General features: G+C 48.6%; 1 pseudogene; it reads left to right on the forward strand.

The window, feature by feature from the left end:
- Positions 1-6,458: 6,458 nt before the first annotated feature.
- Positions 6,459-10,984, forward strand: LOC101575651 (annotated as a pseudogene).
- Positions 10,985-19,695: the final 8,711 nt, after the last annotated feature.

Genomic DNA, 19,695 nt, shown 5'->3' on the forward strand with positions numbered 1-19,695 from the left:
TTTTTTGAGACAAGGTATCTCTGTGTTACTAAGTTATCCATACTGGGCTCAAGCTTGGGATCCTCCTGCCTCAGTTTCCCAGAATACTGGCATTACAGGTATGTGTCCCACACCTGGCTAGTCTGTCTTTTATTTCAAAAACATACAGTTCAGTTTGTGTTATGGATCCTCTTCTTTCTAGAAATATTTTCTCTGAGTAACATTCGACTCCAGTGCTTATTTAACATCTGACCTTAGATCAATAGTTCATGCATCTTTGATGGGGGATGGGGAGCTAGAGGTGAGACAGGGCCCATATTCTACTCTTCTCCACAAATTGGCTGATGGAGAGGGCACTGGGCTGGCCTACAGCTATGGTCTCCAAGGTGGGGAAAGTGACAAGGAGAAGGAGCCCTTTTGGAAGGTAAGGAAGCCACCAGCACAGCCTGTGTTTTGAGAATTTCTGAAAAAGCCCCATCGTGCTCCAAAGCTGGAACCCCACTCCCACCCCTAATCTTTTTGGGTTACACCTGAGACACCCAGCCACCTGGCTGAGGCAGTTCTCACATCCAGTGAATAAAGACAAACACCCAGCATTGTGAGCTGCAGGAGCTGAGTGAGGGCTTGGGACCCGGATATGGGTGTTGTGACACAAATCCCAGCCCAGAAGCAATGGCCCAGGCCCAAGGTCTAATTCCAGGCTGAGAGTGTGAGCTCCTAGCCAAAGGCAAAGTGAAGGACTCTGGAAACAATCTCCCTGCAGTCTCTGGAAATCCCCTGAAACTCCCACTGTGGGGAAGGCACCAGGGCCCGCAAGGAGGAAGCTGCTGCCCAGCGGTGTTGCTTCCTCCCTCTGGGTTCTGCAGTGTGGGTCCAGCCTGGGCTGTGCCTGGTCCTTCCCCAGAAGGACACAGGAAAATGTGTCAGAGAGACCCGGCACCTCCAGAGAAGCTTGGAGAACCTTCTCTGGCTGTTCACATCATGTAAGAATGAGGAGAAATTGAAAAGCTACAGGACAGCACTGAGCAATCTTGCAGGGGCAGCTGTCCTCTGAGCCTTGCAGCTGGCAGCCTGGGATGCTGGAAGGGCTGCGGAATGAGCGGGGGCAATGCACAGCCAGTCTCACCGGTGGAGGATGTGTAAATCCAGAAAGGGGCTGGGCGCTGGAAGATATCTGGATCCCAGGACTCTGGAAGACTGAGGCAGGAGGAAAGTAAGTTCAAGCCTGCGCAACTCAGTCACTTAGTGAGACCCTATGTCAAAATAAAACTAAAGGGCTGGAGATGTAGCTCAGTGCAAGGGCCCTGCATTCAAAACTCAGGGGGGCTGGGGAGATAGCTCAGTAGAATAAGTGTTTGCCTAGCATAGTGCAGGGTCCTGAGTTCAATCCCCAGTACCGCAAAATAAATAAATAAATAAATAATTTTAAAAATAAAAAAATTAAAAAAACCCCACAAAACTCAGTCACACACACACACACACACACACACACACACACACACACACCAGAAAGGAAGCCAAAGCTGCACTGTTAGAAGGCTAAAGCAGGAGGACCGCCAGTTCAAGCCCCTCCTGCATAACTTAGCAGCTTAGTGAAAGCCCGTCTCAAAGCAAATAAATAAAGCCAGGGGGATGTAGCTTAGTGTGGAGGCCCTAGGTTTAGCCCCTAGTACTGCAAAAAGAAAAGTACAGTCAAAGAAAACCTAGATGTTTCCCCTGAGTCATGGCCATGAGGGAACTGACTACAGGAGGGCCTTCTGGGTGGCCTGGGTATTGGTGTCATAGGCTCACTCAGTTTGTGCAACTAATTTATGATTTTGGCCTTTTGTGCATGTCCGTGTGATACTCCATGAAGATATTTTGAAGACCACCGTGCTGTCTTCTGGAGAAGCTGTGCCATTTCTTGTATCCTATGAGCAAAGAATGAGGGTCTGGTGGGTGTAGTCCATGGGCTGGCTGTGGGCCACTCTGATGGGAGCACGGCACTATCTTCGTTCATCCTTAGATTTAAAAAAAAGAAATCTTGTACTTATTTGACATAGGGTCTCACTACACAGCTCAGATTTGTAGTGATCCTCCTGTCTCAGCCTCCCGAGCAGGTGTGCACCACCATGCCTGGTTTTATGGCCAGCATGGCACGCTCAGGGTGCCTGGGTTAGCGTGGCATGTGGCACAGGGGATCAAACCTGGGTCCTTATGCTTGCCAGGCAGGTGCTTAGACCACTGAGCTATCTTCCTGGCCCCATCCTCAAATTTGGAGGCTGAGCGATTCAGAGGAAAGTGAAGGCTTTAGGGTCACATACCTGGCGGAGGTCCCAACTCTGCCTTCCTAGTGGTCCCTTGGGCAGGATGCCTAACCTCTCTGGGCCCCAGAATAGCCACTCAGCTCATACAGCATCTGTGCTTTGAGCAGCTGCCCTGGTGGCTTTAGGAGGGGGACTCCTGTGGGCTGTCAGGTTAGGATCTAGTGGCCAAGGCTCCCCTCCACCCCTGTGGTCCTTAGAGTTTCTCATTGCACTGAGTTTCTGACCTGTCTCTTTAAAGTCCTTCCCCAATGGCCACAGACAGAAGCTCCTAAGTCAATCCATCCCAACCGTAAGCTGTCAGTGAGTTCCCATTTGTGTACTACAGTGGGTGAGAGAAGGTATAAGTATAGCTGCTGTAACAAAGATCAAGATAGGCAGAGGTGTATTTTTCTCTCACATCACAGTCTAACTCTGAGCCCGACAGACAGGCGATATGGCTCTGTGGTGCCGAGACTCAGGTTCTCTGTTTCACAGCTTCCCCAACTTTATTTAAGACCTCTATCTCAATGACCCCAAATGGCTGCCCCGCCTCCTGTCGTCTGAACTGCGTTCCACCAGAAAGAAAGGTTGAGTGGCACAGTGTACTGCTACCAGCTTGATCACATGGCCACACCCACAGGTGAGGCCACAAAGCAGTGTTAAGTGGATCGAGCTACAAGCCAGCTAAAAGCTCTCTTTCAATGTGTTAAGGTTATTTAAAAGTACTCGTTCAAGGACAGGAAGGCTTTATTCAGGAGCGCAGGAATGGGGTCTTGCAGTGGGGGAGGCTGGACTGAGTTTCACAGCAAGGGGACATCTATAGCCAGGCAGCAGGGTGGGGGCAGAGGATAGGAAATTATTAAGGGGACATTTCAGGGATTAGGGGATTCTGGCTACCCACTGGGTGTGGTACAGGGAGCCCTGGTTGGCCATGGAGGGACATCAGGCATCCCAGGGCCAGGGGGGTTGTTTCTTGCTAAGCTGACTCAGCAGGGAGAGCGCGTTTCACAAAGCATCAGCTGGGACTGGGAGTGGGTTCAGGAGCCTGCATAAAGTCTGACCGAAGAACATGGGATGCTTTTGAAAAGCTATTACAATCCACTGGCAGTTTTTGCCCTGCATGAACCACAGAACAGGGAGCATTTTAACTTTGTGGGTAGGCTGGGCGAACAGACCACGTGGCCGGAGGACAGGCTCCGAGCCCTGCAGAGGTGGGCAATGCTTTCCCTCTGTCAGTCCTCATCCACGTGTTGAGCCGCTGCTCCTTGTCTGGCACTGCATGGTGGCCCTGGGGCTGTGGGGCTGGAGGGAGTGGGGAGGAGCTTGGTGTTCTATCTACACCATCATCACTTCTTTGTTTGCCTTTATGTATTCCACTCCCCCTTACTGAGCACCTACCGTGTATCAGGCTGGTAGTGGGTACTGAGGTGGAAACGACCCCACTCTCTCATGTTTTGTGTCTAGGTGTGCCCCGAGGCCCCATGGGGTCACAGGGCTTTTCAGAGGTGGCAGAGTCTAGAGCGTGTGATACAGGGGTTAAGGGCATGTGATTCGTGAATCACTTCACAGATTGGTTTGGATGGGTGCTGGTTGGGATTATGGTATGGGTGCTATAAGCACCACAGGGTGGGTGCACACAATGTAAGGTCAGAAAGAGTCTGGTCTTTCCCCCCTTGTTGCTTTTGTTCTCCTCCACCATGAACAGTTGCCCTCTGCCATGCGTCATCCTGCCCTGGAGCCAGCTGAGTGTGGACTGAAACCTCTAATGACTATGAACTGAATAAACCTTTCCCCCTTTAGCTTTGGGTATGGGGTATTTTGGTATTTTGTTTCAGCAATGAGAAAAAACATCTAAGACACATCCTGACCACAAAGGACCACAATGAGCATCCCATGCCCACAAGCCTCATGGGAAAATCCAGCTCCTTCATCAGAACCCTGCTGGTGTGGTAGGGGTCCTATCTCTTCCTCAACTCTATCCCACCCCTGCTGTCCATCGGTGGGCCTTCTGCCCTCTCTGAGATCCAAGTGGCTACCATGGGTCTCTCACAGAGGCAGCAGGGATCTCAAGGAGCTCGGGTCTCTCGAAGTGGCTGAAGTTCAGGTAGATTATCATCTGGGTGACTTTGGGAACACTCAGGTGACCAACTTGTCCTGGTTGGTATTAACACTGCAAGCCTTCTCGGTCCAGTAAGAGTGCACTGTTGTGCACTCTCAGTCTTGGGTCCTGTCTTGGTCTCCCCTCAGCCCCCAACCTAAATAAGCGGTTCTCAGCCCTGGCTGCACCTCGGCATCACTGGGGCCACACTGGGAGAAGGCTGCTGCCTGCCCCACCTGGGACCGATGTCCACAGAGGGTTGGTGAGGTTGGGTGAGGGTCTGTGCACAGAGCTGAGAGATCCAGGCTGGCAGTGATGTAGCCAGGACAGGCTTAGCAGGGATGGGTTTCATCTTCTAGCTCAGGTGGGCACTGGAAGGACAGAAAGAGCCCCTGCCTGGGGTTCACTGACTCACTATGCACTCTTCAGTGCTGAATCGGGGCCTGCTATGGGTCAGATCTGTCCTGGGGCTGGGGACAGGGACTGTGGAAAGAGGAAAGTCAAGGGCCTGTTTGCATTGGGCAGGGGAAATAGATGGGAAACAAGCAAGGCCCCAGGATACTTTCAGGTGGAAGAATTCGGCTGTGTGGCGGCTGGAATGCATGGGGTATATGGGTGCAGAGCTACTTAGACACAGTACTCGTGGTGCTGGGGCCACTGTAACAAATGGCCACACATGAAAGGTTCTAAACAACAGGAGTGTATTCTCTCCCAGTCCAGGGGGCTAGAAGTGCTAAGGCAAGGTGTATCCAGGGTGGCTTCTGTCGGAGGCTCTGAGGAGAGCCTTCCCAGGTCTCTCCCTCCTTCCGGTCCCCGCTAGAAACTTGGCATCCCTTGGCTTGTGACAGCATCACACTCGTCCCTGCCTCTGTCATCCACAGCCACCTTCTCAGTGTCACTCTGTCTCTACATGGCTTCCCATCTCTGTCACTTTTCCTCTTGTAAGGACCCCAAGCATTATATATAGGACCCACCCTAGGTCAAGGCAATCTCATCTTATGGTCTTTAATTACATCTGGGAAGATGTGTTTTCCATCCTGCACTGTTGGTAGGAACATAAGTTAGTACAGTACAACAGAAATGTGTATGGAGGTTCCTAAACACATGAAAAACAGATATCTCATCGGGCCAGCTATACCATTGCTGGGTATGTATGGGAAAGAATTAAAGTCAGCGTACTGCCAGGACAGCTGGGCGCCTATGTTTAGTGCAGCATAATTCACAATAGTCAAGATGTGGAACTAGTCTAGGTGCCCATTAACAGAAAACTAGGTTAAAAAAAATGTGGCACATGCACATGAAGAAGAATGAAATTATGTTATGTACAGGGAATGGATACAACTGGAGGGCTTTATGTTAAGCAAAATAAACCAGATTCAGCCATGTGTTATACGTTTTCCTTAATATGGGGAATCTGAAAAAAAGAGATGACATGAAAGGAGGAAGGGGTAAGGGGAGGGAGAAGAGGGAGTAAAAGAGGGTAACGGGGTATGATCAAAAAGACTGCAAGTGTATGTGAAAATACCACATTGAGACTCAACATTTTGTAAAATTAATAGCCAGTACTAAAAATATAATTTTAAAAAGGAGAAGGGTGCTTTTTCCCAATAAGGTCATGTTCCCAGGTTCTTCAAGGTCGGGTGTGGTCATGCAGGATTTGGGTCCAGCACAGATGTGGTGGGCAGGGAAGGCCTCTGAGGGTGAGTCTTGGAGTACAGCACTCTAGAGGGCACCTCTAAGCAAGAGTGTGCAGGGCCTGCAGGCCTCATGGCCAGGGATGGGGCCGAGAGGCAGCCTGGGAAACTGGGATACTGCAGAGGTCCCACACACCCAAGGTGTGAGGGGACTGGGTATGAAGATCATTGGGGGGGAGGAGTCCCTAGAGAATAAAGCTTTTCAGAGCTACTATTGGGCCTGGTGAACTTTAGGGGACAGAAATGTTCCCAGGAAGAGCTGAAGCTGTTTGCAGACGGGGATGGTGACTGCCCTGAGGCCTTGGTGGACTATCAACTATGGCGGCTCTGGGAAGAGACATCTGAGATGTCACGTGCAGTCAGTGAAAGAGCTGGTGGGATAGCAAAGTCCCCAGAGCAAGCATGACCTTGATGGATCCCAAGGACAACTGCCAAGGCAGCATGGTTGAGGCTGGTTATGAAGGAAGTGTGTGGGCCTTGTCTGAAAAGCTGGGATTCCATTCTGTGGGCAACGCCGTCCTTGTGGTGGGGGTAGGGGGATGGACAGCAGTACCTATTTTTTGATTTTGTTTTTTGAGACAGAGCCTCATTTCATAGTCCAGACTGGCCTTAAACTCACTACATAGCCCTGGGTGGCCTTGCACTTGTGTTCCTCCTGCCTCAACCTCCCAAGTGCTAGGATTACAGTGTACACCACTACACCTGGCAGCAATCACTGCATGTGCACAGCCCAGAGGATGGGTGCAGGGCAAGGAAAGAAAAATCCGCCTCAACCAGATGGATGGCCTGGGGCCAGCCCCTTCCTTATTCTGGGCCACAGCTTCCTGCCTGGAAAATAAGACTAATGAACCTTGTGTGGTTCTGAAGGGCATTTGGTGACTCTTGGAAGTCCCCAAAACACCACTAGGAGGGGTCTTCTGGCTGTGGTGGAGGCAGAGGGAGAGGTCTCACCAGCCTCTCAGGCTGGTGAAATGGCCACCACAGGGCCAGTCAGGTCCAGGGCAGGGCCTCTCTCTACATCTCTGCTGTGTAGCTGGGGGTTTCCAGAAGTGAACAGGGTTATCATAATGGACTATGAGTGCCTCGTCTTGGAGGTGATGTGGATCTGAGGGATGAAGGTTCAGTCCTAAGGTCCTTGGCACCCTGGAGGTGGCTGCCTGTCTGGTTCAGGACTCCAGGAAGTGGGAGTTGTGTCTGGTGATTCTCGATCACTGGCAACATGAACTATCCCTGTCTTCCATGTTGAATGAAAGGAAAGTTGAATTCTTTTGTGTGGGGGTTGTGGGGTGGGTATATAGGGGCTTGAACCATGGCCTTCACACTGAGCCACGTCTCTAGCCCTTTCTTTATGTTTTATTTTGAGACAAGATGTTGCTAAGTCATTACATTACCCTCAGCCTCCTAGGGTACTGGGATTACAGTGTCCACCAGTGCATACAGGCAAAGCTGGGTTCTAAGAGAGAGCCATGAACTGCAAAAGCTTGGATTCCCCAGATGGAGCCCAAGTATGGTCCCATTTTTAAAAAATATCTTAGTATTCCACTGACCCAGAGCCTGCTTGGGTGCCAGGAAGTCCAGCCCTGCTCATGGATCTCCTCCCCAAGTCCACCCCACAATGCTGAGGGTGGCTCCAGGAAACCAGTGACACTGGAAACTTGTTTACCCAGGGTCTCCCACCTGTCACACTCTGTGCTAAGTACTCTATGAGGACTCTTATCATTCTCATGTCAGAGAGGAGGAGATGGAATCCTGGGAATGTGAATTCACCCTGTGGAAGATCCTGATAGAGACACTGTGACTCGTTGTCCCCATCCTCTACTAACATAGGATTGTGTAGTCAAGATATGGAATCAACCAAGGTGTCTACCAATGTCTACCCATTGTCTACCAATGGGTAAAACAATATCTCTGCCAGCTACTTTTCTGGTAGAGTATTAATATCTGGAATATATCAAGTACTAACAAATTAACACCCCCAACAAATAACTCAATCAAAAAATGGGCAGAACTAAGTGAACACTTCTTAAAAGAAGTACAAATAGCTAATAAATATATGAAAACAACACTTAACATTTTTGGACGTTAGGGAAATGTCTATCAAAAGTACTTCAAGAGCTGCCACAGTGGGAGATCTTAGTGAGTTCAGAGGCAGAGCTAGGGCTTGGGGTTGTAACTCAGTGACACAAGCACCTGAAAAATGCAAAGTCCTGAGTTCAATTCTTGGTGCCAAACAAAAAGCAAGAACATTTGAGCGATGAAAGGAAAGAAGAGGTTCCTGGATATGCAGTGTGTCATTTCTTAAGATGTCCTTGACCAAAGACTCAGAGTCCTAAATAAAAATTTAATGCAGATCCAGAAGATACTAAAGACAGAGCATTTCAGTTACTGGATGTTCCTGAAGCAGAAGAAAATGACAAAGGCCCAGGAGTTTACTCCTGGGATGGTGATTGGAGGATGTGGCTGTGAGTTTCACCCGGGAGGAGTGGTGGCTCCTGTGCCCTGCTCAGAAGGCCCTGTACTGTGATGTGATGCTGGAGAACTGCCGAAGCCTGGTGTCACTGGTGTTTCAAGCCAGCAGGCCAGATGTCCTCTCCACATTGGAACAGGGAGAGCCACTGTGGATGTTAGAAGATGAAATCCACAGTCAGATCCATCTGGAAATTGAGAAAGCTGATCATCTGCAACAGGGATTGCAAAACCAAGAAAGGCCAAACAGGGTGGAACAATGTTATGAACAGAATGCACTTGGAAGTAGTCAGAGGTGCAAACATCTTCTTCCCTTCAGTCCAAATCGTATGTTTGATTTACAAGGAAAAACATCAAAACCTTTTCTAACTTTATCCAACCAGAACAGAAAATGTGTCATAAAAGAGCTTGCTGAATTAAATGTAGGTAGGAGATCCTTTGTTTATGATATTCATGAGCAAACTCATAGTAAAATTAAAGCCCATACTAAAATTTAAAAACATACCAGCCCTGAATCACAATTCTTTAAAGACCAGAAAATACACAAAATGAAGAAAGGCCATGAATGTGCTAAATGTGGGGAAGCCTTCCTCAAGAAGTCTCAGCTCACTGAACATAAGAAAATTCATTTAGGAAAGAAACTTCATGAATGTAGTATCTGTGGGAAAACCTTCTAGAAGAAATTCAATCTCACCAAACATCTGAATGTTCACAAGAGAAAGATACTATGAATGTGATAAATGTGGGAAAACTTTCTTCAGGAAATCTCAGCTTACTCAGCATCTGAAGACACATATAGGAAATAAGCCCCATATGTGCACCGAATGTGGGAAAAGTTTTGCCAGGAAATCATCACTCATTGTGAATAAGCGAATTCATACAGGAGAGAAACCTCACTTATGTAGTGAATGTGGAAAAGGATTTATTCAGAAGGGCAATCTTATGAAACATCAATGAACTCACACGGGAGAGAAACCCTATGGATGTACTGAGTGTGGTAAGGCCTTTAGCCAGTAGGTGTGCCTCATAGCACATCAGAGATACCACACAGGAAAGACACCCTATTTATGTACTGAGTGTGGGCAAACCTGCTATCAGAAGTCGGTGCTTATTAGACATCAGAGAATTCATACTGGAGAGAAGCCATATAAATACAGTGATTGTGGGAAAGTCTTCATTACAAAGGCAAAGCTGATTACCCATCATAGGGAGAGAAACCCTATGGATATGATGAGTGTAAGAAAGCCTACTCTGATGTCTCGCCATGTTAAACATAAGAGAACACACAGAATGGAGAAATGCACAGATGCAGTGAAGGTGGATGATTCTACAGTGAGTGACACATTTTTGGACAATAGTAAATTCATGCAAGAGAGAAATCATTATAACTCTGCAAATACCTCCAGTTATCCCTAATATGTTAAACGTGAGTGGGCCCCTAGAAAATAGAAATGTGGTCCCTGTAGGACAGCCAGTGGTGAGATGTCCACTCTCAGGAGAAAACAGATGATCTATACCAGAGAGAAACCTCATGAATGGAGTGAATGTGATTGTGCCTCCAGTTGTTAATTATGTTTGATTTTATGTTATAAACATGTAGAAAAAAACCTTTGCATATGCAATGTGGAAGAGCCTTGCTGAATACTTGCTAAAATTTAACATTCGAAATCCTGTGAGTATAGGAACTCAGAAAGGTTTGGATTATGATGGATCATGTAATGATTGCGAGAAAGCCCTTGCCCTCAAGTAATGGAGTCACATACTGGAAACAGGGAAGGCAATAACTGTGGTAGGGCCTAAAGTATCTTCTGCCTTTCCCATTAACATAAAAATCATAAAAACACCCCACTAAACACATTAAGATTTTGAAGCAAACAAGTCCTGTGAAGGATAATGTTTTACAAGTTTTATTCCTTTCTCAACCTAATTATACTGGACAAGATACCTTAAAAAATATTCCTATTTGTTAGTGATCCCATGTTTTAAAAGAGATAGCCTCGGATTGGAAGTACAGCTCTGATACTGCACTGACCCAAAGCCTTGTATTTGATCCCCAGAACAGCAAAAATTAAGCCTCTGTTTCACATTAAAAAAAAAAAAAAGAGCCACCACAGTAACCAATGAAGAACAGTAGCCATGGCCCTCTGCTATCCCATGGCCATGGGCCTCAATGAGGGTCACAAGGTGACTAAGAATATGAGCAAACAGAGGCACAGCCACCATCACAGCTGCTTCACCAAACACACCAAGTTCGTGTGGGACATGATCCAGGAGGTGTGCGGCTTTGCCCCTCATGAGCCATGGAGCTGCTGAGGGTCTCCAAGGAGAAACATGCCCTCAAGTTGATCGGTAAAAGGGTGGGGACACACATCTGCACCAAGAGGAAGCACAAGGAGCTGAGCAATGTCCTGGTCACCATGGAGAAGGCAGCTGCCAAGAAGAAAAGAGCCCCCCTGGAATAAAGCTTTGCAGGAAAAAAAAAAATACTGCAAGATTCCATTTCCATCCCAGTCAGAATGGCTATCATCAAGAATACAAAAACACACATGGTCCTGAGTTCAATCCCTGGTACTGAAAAAAAAAAAAAAAACAACAAAGCAAAAAATTATGAATGCTAATAAGGGCAATAAAGCACCCTCTTCCATTGTTGGTGGGAATGTAAACTAGTACAACCATTCTGCAAATCAGAGTGAAAGTTACTAAAACAAACCTTAAAAAAATGCCATTTGATCCAACTGTAGCAGTCCTGCATATATTCCGAGAATTAAGGACACCTTACACTAATACTAACTGCCTGCCTATGTTCACAGTGATGTAACCACAATTGCTAAGCTGTGCTAACAGTGTAGCTGCCCAGTAAAAGATGAAAGGATAAAGAAAAAGTAGTATAGATATACGATCACATGGTATTCGGCCGCAAAGAAGAACCGCAAAGAACACAATCACATCATCTGCAGGAACAAGGACACAAGTGGAGACCACTGCATTAAGCAAAAAGCTAGATTCAGAAAGTTAAATATTTTTCTTATGTAAGAAGCCTTAAATGAATGAATGAATGAATGAATGAATGAATGAATGAATGAACAAACAAAAGAAAGCCAGAAGATATACCCTTAGAAATGAGGAGGTTGAGGGAGGTGGAGGAGGAAGTAAAAGGACTGAAAGGAATCAAGATATGGCACATGCACATACTAATCACCCCAAATAAGTCTCACTGTTCTGTACTACTAACATGCAATCATAAGCATTACAGTGGTGTATACACACAGTGGAATTTTACTCAACCATAAAAAGAATGAAATCCTGTCATTGGCAGCAACATGGATAGAACCAGAGGACGTTTCTTAAGTGAAATAAGCTGAGTGCAGAAAGACTCCCACTGGACCTCACTCAGATGTGGGGGCTATAAAAGCTGACCTCATAGAGGTAGGGAGTGGAATAGTGGCCACCAGAAGCCAGGACGGGTCACAGCAAAGAGACTGAAATGAGTACCAAAGCATAGTTAGACAAGAAGATGTTTTGGTATCACTGTAGTAAATTGCTTACCACAATTTATTTTATGTTTCATAATAGCTAGAAGAGAGGAGTTGGAGGGTTTCACACACACACACACACACACACACACACTATAAATGTTTAAGGAAATAAAGTGGCAGTCATTTTTTCTGATTTATCAATACACATCATGCACCCACATTGAATGGTCACACTGTATTCCATAAATATGTATAATTATTGTGTCAGTTAAAAATTAATTTTAAAATAAGATGGTAGTCCAGTCCATGGCTAGATTACATTTCCCAGCATCCCCTGCCTGTAGGAGTAGTCATGTGGGTAGATTCTCTCCAGGGACACCTGGGCCCCTCCTGTGTCCTCTAAGAAAGCAGAACTCCCTCCTCAGCCCTTTCTTTTTCCACTTTCTGGATATGGAAAAAAGCAGGCCCTAAATATAAGAGAGCCAAAAGATGGAAAAGGCTGGGATTCTTCCAAGTGAAGCATAACTGTCCTCGTAAGTTGCATGCCTACACAGGACTATTAAGTGAGCCAGAGATAAATTTCTTTTGTTAGAAATGCAGTCTGGGTATGGTAGCACATGTCTGTAACCCCAGCAGTTTGGAGGCTTGCGCAGGAAAATCTAAAGTTCCAGTCCTACCTGAGAAACTTAGCAAGACCCTACATTTAAAAAAAAATTTAAAAAAGATCTGAGGATGTAGTTCAGTGCAAAGACCCTGAGTTCAATCCCCAGTACAGAAGAAGGGGACAGGGGTGGCAAATGTGAGATCTATTTGCTCCAGCAGCTTATACAAGGCTAATTCACAATGCTCAACACTGTGGCAGAGTCAGGATTTGAACCCAGGTTGTCCAACCAGGAGTCCCAGCTCTTGATTACTGGGGTGCAACATGGTGGTGGCCTTAGCACACCCAGCTTTGGTCCACACGTCTGCTGGCCTCAGCCACCCTACACTCTTGGTGGGTTTAAGAGTCCAGGGTTCAGAATAGCTGCTGTGGGCAGAGGGTCCTGGCCAAGACATCCCACTGCTGGCCCATCCATGGTGCCAGACAGGGCACAGACATCCCAGGCCTTGTTGCTAGCCCAGCTGGGACCTCTGGCTCCCATGCACACTGCATGCAGTATTTAAACACCAAGGTGGTTGGAGCAGGAACTGATGTGGGAGCTGCCCCACGCAGTGCCTGAGCCCTCCCTTTTCTTGGCCCCAGTGTTCATGCTGAGTCTCACTTACTACCCTAGACCTTATTCCCCTATTAACCACATTCCCAGCTCTGCTTCCTGCACACAGACATTGCTTCTTAGTTATGCTCAGATGTCTCTGAGCACCAAAAGGAAGGGACACGTGCCTGAGGTAGGGTTTCTATTTCTTCCTGGGGCTCTTTAGCCTTTGTAATGAGTTGAGGCTAACAGGGAAGAGGGCTCTGCCCACCTCCCCCTCCCAACAGTCCTTGATTGGACTGTGTGGGTATCATAGTGAGTTTTCTGTTGCTATAACAAAACACCACAGGCCAAGGAATCTATAAACAACAGAAATTTCATTGGCCCCTAACCTTGTAAATGAACAGTAGACATTTATTTGACATCTTAACTTCTAGTCCCTCAAGATATGGCTCCTAGTTCCAGAGGCTGGGAAGTCAATAACCTGGCATTAGCATCTTATCAGAACAATCATCTGGGACTTTCTGCTGTGTCATAATAAGGCAGAGAGCATCACACAGCACAAGCCTGCTCTTGTGGGTCTCTCTTCCACTTCTCATAATGCCCCTGATGCCATCATGGCTGTTCCACCCGCAGGACCACTCTGGGCCTGCTCATCTCCCGAAGGCCTTGCCTTTGATTACCACGAACGGAGGCATCTAGAGATGAAATGTCCAACGCATGGGCTTTTGCCGGGACACATTCAAACCATAGTAGAGGATGTTACCTGCTCTTCTTCACAGGATGTCCATTCCCAACCTGGGTAGCTAGAATGGGGAGAAAGGGAAGCACGAGAGGCCAGGCATTCATGTAGGGCCACCACAGTCAATGCATGCCAAGCGAGTGGGTGACATGTGGAGGGCAGAGCCCAGCTTCAGGGACCCATGGAGGCTGGATGCCTTGGTCCGTGCCCCTTGGGTGCCTTTGCCCTCTCCGTACACAACAGATCCCAGTGAGCTTTCATTCCGGAGCCTCTTTGTAGAAGACCAACACATGAAGTGACTTTACCCATGGGTGCCCAGGACTGGAAGTGCCTGGAAATTTTTGTCCCAGCTGGGCACATCCCTTAGCCAGTGGCCAGAGGATGCAGAGTATAAAATCTCCAACTTGCTTACCCCACCAGAGACTCTGAGGTCTGTCTGGAGCCCCTGGTGGAGGGAGCCAAAGTCACCTTCTATTTTGGGCTAAATTGTGCCCTTTCAGTCCCCAAGTTTATGTTGAAGTTCTAACCTTAAGATGAGACCCTATTTGGAGATAGAGTCATTGGGTCACCGTAGATGCGGATTCATTAAAACGAGGCCATACTGGAGTAGGGTGAGTGTCCTTGTAGAAAAGGGGAAACTGGGACACCCCCAAGGGTGATGCCAATGTAGGGGGGTTGCTGTGCTGCTGCAAGCCTGGGCACTACAGCAGCCAGGACAGGGGCCTGAGCAAGTGCAGAGGGAGCCAGGCCCCACAGCACGCAGCCCCACACTTCATCCTTCAGCACTGTGAGAAGGTAGATTTCTCTTTGTACACCTCTCCATTGTGGTGGGGCTTTGCCTGGTACATCCCAGGGCAGACTTGCTCCTGTGGCCTAGTCCTCCTTCCCCAGGGATGCTGCTTAACACCCAGTCTTGCCTCAGGCTCAAGTTTGTCCCTAGCACATCTCACTTAGGACAGTGGGCTTTCAGGGACTGATGGTAAGCTTGCCAGAACCAGAGAATCTAATGAGCAAACTGGGGGCTCGTGTGTGAGCAGGATGCACAGCCCTGCCAACAGGGGATGGTCACTGTGCAGCTCTGACCACCAGGGTTCAGCTTCTGGTCCTCATTAGAAACCACAGATGTGGAATTCAAAAACTCCAACAGCTGACTTACACAATGGGAAGTGAGCTTCATGTTTTTAAGATTGTTTGTTTAAATTCTGAGGCATAACTGGAGGCCATATATACCCCCTGTGCTGGCTCTTGGACCCAGTCCCTTTGGGCAGACTACACATCCTGACTTGTGTGATAGAAGAGCTCTGGGCAGATGGCAGGCCACCTGGAATCTACCGTGGGTTCCACCAATGCTTAGTGCTGTCTTCCTGCTGTCTTCTAAGCCTCACGCTCTTTGTCCATGAATCGTGTGCCCTGTCATGCCCCTCGTGTAGCTCCTGGGCTCACAATGAAGATTGATGCAATGTGTTTAGCAAACATATAATCCACGCAATCTCATTCTGAGCCTGTGAGGCAGGCTGAGGTGAGGATTGCAAGTCTGAGTCCAGCCTGGGCAATTTAGTGACTTAGCAAAAAAAAAAAAAAAAAAAAAAAAAAAAAAAAAAAAAAAGATAAAGAAAAGAAAAGCAAATCCAATATCAACTTTGTTTCATCCACTAGCCCCCAGAAGTTCCTCACTTCACACATGAGAGCACTGAGGTTCAGAGATGTTTAGTAGCTTGTTCAGGATCTCCCAGCTGGTAAAAGGTTGATCTAGCTCCAGAGCCAAGCAGGCTGATTGAGCGTCTGCTCCATGGGGTTTGTTTTGTTTTTGTTGCTGCTAAATAGGGAGAGAAGTGGGTGCACACCCAGGACTGGTCTTGTCGGCCAGGCTTTGCATGGGGTGGGGCTGAGCTGTGCTCTCCAGGTGACGCAAGGCGGCTGACTTGCTGCTTCTGGACTTCTGGACCATAGCCAGGCTGGGCCCTTTCTCCTCAGCGGCACATTTCCCGTAAATGATGACTCCTGACTACTGGCTTGCAGATCTGTGCCAAGTACCGCCTAGCTTCTCCTTCCAAGGCCAGCACAGCCCTGTGCCCGTTGAACTGGGCTTGGGACCTGGAAAGTCCTGTCCCAGCTGCCCATACCAGGCCCTGTCACTGCACCTGCTCTGGGCTCCCACTCTCATGCCTTTAATGGTCCTGGACAGGCAAAGCCTGGTGACTCTGGGGAGGGAGAGGGATGTGGCAGGGAGCAGGTAGGCCTGGCTGGGAGGTGACCTGTGTGTGTATGTGCACAAGTGTGTTTGATGGGGACTTGGGTTCAGACTGGACCTCTCAGGCAGGGGAATCCAGGCCTTTCTGCCCCTAGATATAACAGCCTCACCTGTAGCCTGGGCAGAGGCTGGCAGGGGGGTGGAGGGGGAATTCATCTCTTCACTTACCCCCCATACACTTGGCCAGCTTGTATGATATCTTGGAGGCAGAAGGAAAACCTGCTTTTGCAGTGAGCATTCTCCAAGGGAGGTGTGGGAAGGTGAATGACCACCAAACCACTTAGAAAGCAAGAGAATTAGAGGTCATAGAAAGTGCTAGAAAGGAAACAGAACTGTGAGGGCTCAGGCTAGATTACAGAACCTAAAGGGGGACTGAGTGTTCAGGTGGGACATGAGCTGAGGGCCGGGGAAGGCCCTAGAGAACTCCTGGTATTGTGAGCCCTGAGAGAATGAAGAGAAGGGCAGGCTGGCAGGGAGATAGCATGTGCCAAGGCCCTGAGGTTGGAAGGAAGTGGTTTGAGAGTTTCTCCAAGTCTCAGTCTGGCCAGTGTTGCCAGAGTTTGTTGGGCGTCATGAAGTAGGAAAGGTCACGGGATCCCCACAAGGCAGGGCCTGTGGGGCACAGAGATATAGGTCACCCTTCTAGTGGGGACAACCCAATCTGGACCTCCAGCACCTGAGGACAGGCCAGTCTTAAGACTCCTTCCAGCATTGGACCTATAGAGGGATCTACCAAGCCCTGGGTGCTCCAAGTGGAGGCCAGAGGTCCCAGAAGCACCCACTCTCCTAGCCACCTACAGAGAAGGCACTGTTGACCTGACTTTTCTGCTCCTTGTCCCAGCCCTTGAGTACGAGAGGCCAATCAAGCTCTGTTTACTGACTTATCCACAGCCCAGCGAGAGGGTGGTGCTCTGGAGCCCAGGCGGCTGCATCAAAGCTCAGCTGCCCTTTAGGTCCTCAATGTGGAATTCCCCCTCTCAGGTGAGCATCCTGCCAACCTACGGAACCCCAGGTGGAGGGAATTGGAGCAGGGAGCAGGCTTTCTGCACACATGGGGCCCCAAAGGCTGGCCATAGCACAGCTGATATCAAGGAAAGGCCATAGGAGAGGATAGCTCACGGCAGCCACACCACGACAGCATTGCTCAGTGCTCACCACCATGGTACGTGCTGCATTCAGCACCCTGCTTGGATCCAGCCTTGCTCCTCAGGCCACCTACAAGGGAGTGGCATCGGACTTCTCAGGTGGTAGAACAGCCAAGGGGTGACAAGTGGCTTGCAGACCACTTGGCTCAAGTCACAAGCAGTGCTTTGTCCTGCAGGCAAAGGACAGGTGGGCTTGAGGGATAAGTGGCAAGGTGGGGGTGGGGTAGGCCTTGATCAGACCTGGGACTAGAAAAGGGTGGAGCTGTGTGTGTGTGTGTGTGTGTGTGTGTGTGTGTGTGTGTGTCCTGCCACCCTCCAGTTATATGGCGCTTACACGCCCATCTTCCCAGGTAGTGGTTGTTCCTTACCTTGAGCCCCACATCCCTAAGATCTGCTGGGCATGGCCGTGCCCCTGCCATTCCTCCCAGCCAGGATGGCCATCTTAGGAAATAAAATCAAGGGAGTTAGTTACACCTTGTTGCACAAGATCCTAACCTCACTGAGCTGCCCTTTCAACTTAAGAGAAAACAACGACCAACTGTGGCAGAAAAATAAAAGGGCTAAGAGATGTAAAGGGCCTCTCAAGAGCTCAAATAAGAAAGAGCTACGTTGTAGAGACAGTGGACAGGGACATGGCAGGGAACGGATCAGGAAGGGGCCACTCTGAGCCTCGACATTTTCAGTACTGTGGAAAATCAGAGTGTGCAGAGGTGGAGGAGCACTGATGCAGAGGAAGTAGCATGTGCACAGGCCCTGAGGAAAGCAAGGCCTGGTGCATTCTGGGAATGGACACATTTGTCTACTGTGTTCTGAGGGTCATCAAACGCCGGCTGAGAGGAAGGCCAGTCCTGCCACACAGTAGTGGGTGCTGGCTGAGAGCTAGAGTCCGTTTGCAGGAAGGGCAAGGGTGGAAACGAGCTAGCTGCAGACAGACCCAGTTTCTTCCTCCTAGCCCCACTCAGGCCCAGCACAGCTCTGGCTGCAGAGCTGGGAGGGCCCTGCTTGGACTGTGCTTAGTGGGAAGTGAAGAAGGCTGGTGGCAAGGGTCCTGTCTACTAGGGACTGCCTGGTCCCGGCACCAGCTTCCCCCAGGTCAGTGAACAGAGCAGACCAGACCCAGCCTTCTGTTTCCCTACTCCCTCTGTCAGGGCCTGGAAATTGCAGCAATGGCCTATGCCAAGTCGCCTGTCACCTCGCCAGCTGCCGCAGGAATGGGGTTAGGCAGTGTCCTCAGGTAGGTGGCATCTGTTTCACACAGGTTTCCCATGTCAAGGCTGTCACTGGAAAACACAGAACAAGGAAAAGGGGTGCAAAGGTCAAAACTCTGGGTCCTTTCATAAACACAGCATGAGAAAAGAGTGGAGGAGAGGAACCCCCTAGTTTAGGAATGTAGCAGTGAACTAACCCGTGGCTCCTGGTAGGATACAAGGTGAGCAGTGCAGGAATGAATATGCTTATGCTAGGCCAGGACAGCATCTAATGGGGAACTGGACAAGCTCTCCCATACTAAGACTTACTGGTCATTTTTTTAGGGGTGATGATAATGTAGCTTTCAGAAAATAACATATGAAGCCCATAATGGCGGCACCCTAGGAGACAGGGTCAGGAAGATAGCAAGTTCAAGCCCAGACTGGGCAACTTAATTTAGTGAGATCTTATGTCAAAATAAAAATGAAAACAACAAAAAAAAAATGAATTGGAGGTGTAGCTCAGTGAGAGGAAAGCCCTGGGTTTAAGCCCCAGTACTGAAAAAGAAAAAAAGAGATCTGAGTCACATCCCATAATATATAGTTCTGCTGTAAAGACTATTTACCCCTCAGTGGAATGAAAGGTTGAGCACAAGGCTAATGTCTGGTGTGTTGGCCCAAGGGGCTTCCTGGCCACTCTGCTGATGGCCACGGATCATGGTTACCAGCACCTCTGTTTCCAATGCCCCTCCTCTGAGGAAGTTGTTTCAGATGCTTTTTTTTTGTTTGTTTGTTTAGTTTTTACCTTCTCCCTACCAGGGAGTATGATCTCACCGTGTAGATGTGGAGACTGAGGGCAGAGAAAGGATGTCCATTGTCCATGCCGTCTTGCCCCCTTTTCAGTCAGGTCTGCTGATGCCAGATGTTACCCCCTGGGGTCATGCCAAGGCAGTGGCTACCTAACGCTGGCAGCTCCTTCCCCAGGGTTGTTTTGGTCTAAGGTCGAAAGCACAGCAGCAGGAATCAGACTTGAGGCAGTGCCTCAAAGATGTGTTCGTCAGGGACAGGGGAGATGGCTCAGTAGGATAAGTGCTTCCCTGGCAAGTGCAAGGACCTGAGTTCAATCCCTGGTTTGCCAAAGAAAGAAAGAAAGAAAGAAAGAAAGAAAGAAAGAAAGAA

This window comes from Octodon degus, unplaced genomic scaffold (genome assembly GCF_000260255.1).
Source record: "Octodon degus isolate 3935 unplaced genomic scaffold, OctDeg1.0 scaffold00021, whole genome shotgun sequence".
Taxonomy (NCBI): Eukaryota; Metazoa; Chordata; class Mammalia; order Rodentia; family Octodontidae; genus Octodon; species Octodon degus.